At 44.3% G+C, this 2985-nt stretch overlaps 1 pseudogene; it reads left to right on the top strand.

Moving 5' to 3' along the window:
* The first annotated feature begins 1447 nt into the window (after positions 1 to 1447).
* LOC703162 (large ribosomal subunit protein uL3 pseudogene) lies at positions 1448 to 2674 on the top strand (annotated as a pseudogene).
* Positions 2675 to 2985: the final 311 nt, after the last annotated feature.

Here is a 2985-nt window from a genome sequence, read left to right as displayed (position 1 = left end):
ACTTTTAGTGAATGAATATTGAAATATATTATTCTTAACTTGGTTTTGAAACAAACCCCAGTGTTTACACTTACAAATGCCTGAAGAAAATTTCCACTTTATAGAAAATGAAAAATAATCTTCAGATAAAGGACACTTTCCCCCAAGTTCTCATTATTTTCTTCTTTTCTAAGCTTTTAGAAGTCTGCTTCATGCAAATCTCTCACTCTGTTGATGTATAGATTAGCTCTTTTTATTCTACTTTCGGTCTTTCTAATGGAAAACTCCTTTCTTTGGTAAAATCCCATTATCTTTTAACTTGATTTCTTTCTTTACATCCGTATTTCTTCCTGACACCACTATTACCATCTTGCAAACTTTGACTTTCATTTCACTTTCTTTCTTGGTAGGAAGCCGAGGTGGTGAGAGAGTTACCTCTGTGGTTATGTCAAGTTTTGTAAAACTCTGTTCTAACAGACTGGTAAAAGAAATATTCCTGATGGTCTTGAAGAGGTAAACATCCATTTTGTGAGACACCCGATGAGAGGATTGTGTAGCAAAGAACTGTGGGCAGCCTCTAGGAACTGAGAGTACCTGCTGGCTGACAGCCTGCGAGAAAATGGGGACCTCAACCCTACAGCTGCAAGAAAGGGAATTCTGCCAACACCTACATGAGCTTGGAAGAGCATCTCAAGCTCCTGATGAGAATGCAGCCCAGCCAACATCTGGGTTAAGACCCTGAGCAGAGGACCCAGTTAAGTCAGGCCTGGATGCATGACCCATAGAAACTGTGAAATCAACAAGTGGGTATTTTTTTAAGCTGCTAAGCTTGTGGTAATTTGCTACACAGCAACAGAAAAGTAATATGCATCTCCTTCATTGCACATAGTACACAAGCAAGTCCCTGATGGCCCTCACAATGTGATGTGACAATATTGTTTAATCTTGCAGCACTTTTATTACATTATCTATCATACTATATTGTTATTGATTATTCATTTGTCTGTTTATTGTGTTTGGTTTAATGATCCTGGGTTATTTATAAACATCTAGGCAGAGAATCAAGGCAAGTAAAACAATGCACATTTGCAGAACATCCCCAGAAGGTAAGACAACCACTTGGCTGGCTGGGTGCAGTGGCTCACTCCTGTAATCCTAGTGCTTTGGGAGGCTGAGGTGGGCAGATCACTTGAGGTCAGGCATTCAAAACCAGCCTGGCCAACATAGTGAAATCCTGTCTCTACTACAAATATAAAAAAAACTAGCCAGGCGTGGTTGTGGGCGCCTGTAATCCCAGTTCCTCAGGAGGCTGAGGAAGGAGAATCACTTGAACCTGGGAGGCAGAGGTTGCAGTGAGCCAAGATCACGCCACTGCTCTCTAGCCTGGGCAACATAGCAAGACTCCGTCTCAAGACCTGGTCCCAGACTGGGGTCCCTCAGCTTCCTGCCTTGGAAGTGCAGCAGCAGGCATCACAAGGAGGCGATGAGCTTCCCTAAAGATGACCCTTCCAAGCCGGTCCACCTCACAGCCTTCCTGGGATACAAGGCTGGCATGACCCACATCATGTGGGAAGTCGACAGGCCAGGATCCAAGGTGAACAAGAAGGAGGTGGTAGAGGCTGTGACCATTGTGGAGACATCCATGGTGGTTGTGGGCATTGTGGGCTACGTAGGAACCCCTTGAGACCTCTGGACCTTCAAGACCGTCTTCGCTGAGCACATCAGTGATGAGTGCAAGAGTCATTTCTATAAGAACTGGCATAAATCTAAGAAGAAGGCCTTTACCAAGTACTGCAAGAAATGGCGGGATGAGGATGGCAAGAAGCAGCTGGAGAAAGACTTCAGCAGCATGAAGAAGTACTGCCAAGTCATCCATATCATTACCCACAACCAGATGCGCCTGCTTCCTCTGCACCACAGGAAGGCCCACCTGATGGAGATCCAGGTGAACAGAGGCACTGTGGCTGAGAAGCTGGACTGGGCCCGCGACAGGCTTGAGCAGCAGGTACCTGGGAACCAGGTGTTTGGGCAGGACGAGATGATTGATGCCATTGGGGTGACCAAGAACAAAGGCTACAAAGGGGTCACCAGTCGTTGGCACACCAAGAAGCTGTCCCGCAAGATCTGCTGAGGCTTGTGCAAGGTAGCCTGTACTGGGGCATGGCATCCTGCCTGTGTGGACTTCTCTGGGGCACGCACTGGGCAGAAAGAGTACCATCACTGCACTGAGATCAACAAAAAGATCTATGAGATCAGCCAGAGCTACCTTATCAAGGGTGGCAAACTGATCAAGAATAATGCCTCCGCTGACTGTGACCTGTCTGACAAGAGCATCAATCCTCTGTGTGGCTTTGTCCACTATGGTGCAGTGACCAGTGACTTTCTCATGCTGAAAGGCCGTGTGGTGGGAACTAAGAAGCGAGTGTCCACCCTCTGCAAGTCCTTGCTGGTGCAGACCAAATGGCAGGCTCTGGAGAAGACTGACCTTAAGTTCATTGACACCACCTCCAAGTTTGTACATGACCGCTTCCAGACCATGGAGGAGAAGAAAGCATTCATGGGACCACTCAAGAAAGGCCAAATTGCAAAGGAAGAAGGAGCTAATGTCAGGGACAGATTTTGCAGCTGGTGGGGTCTCAATAAAAATTATTTTCCACTGAAAACAAACAAACAAAAAAACCACTTGGCTAGATAACAGCTCCAAGTCTCAGTCTGTTCAATTCAGAATAGCTGGACAATATACCTGGTCAGGTATCTTTTATCATTATCCTTAAGTGTATTAAATAAGAAACAAATACATGCCATTATGTTTATTGTAGGAAATGAAAAAAAGGATAAAAAGCATATTTTAGTGATTTGTAGGGTAAAGAAATGTATAGAGGAAAAAAATACTGCTTCATGAGGTTAGTAAATAATATTTTAATTATTTAAAAAATGTTCAACATTGCCATAAAGTTATTTTAGTAAGAAGGCATACAGGTTTTAGCTTTGTGTAGTAGAAAATAT

This window comes from Macaca mulatta, chromosome 8 (genome assembly GCF_049350105.2).
Source record: "Macaca mulatta isolate MMU2019108-1 chromosome 8, T2T-MMU8v2.0, whole genome shotgun sequence".
NCBI lineage: Eukaryota > Metazoa > Chordata > Mammalia > Primates > Cercopithecidae > Macaca > Macaca mulatta.
Note: the sequence above shows the minus strand (reverse complement) of the source record. Positions and strands in the feature narration are given on the sequence as shown.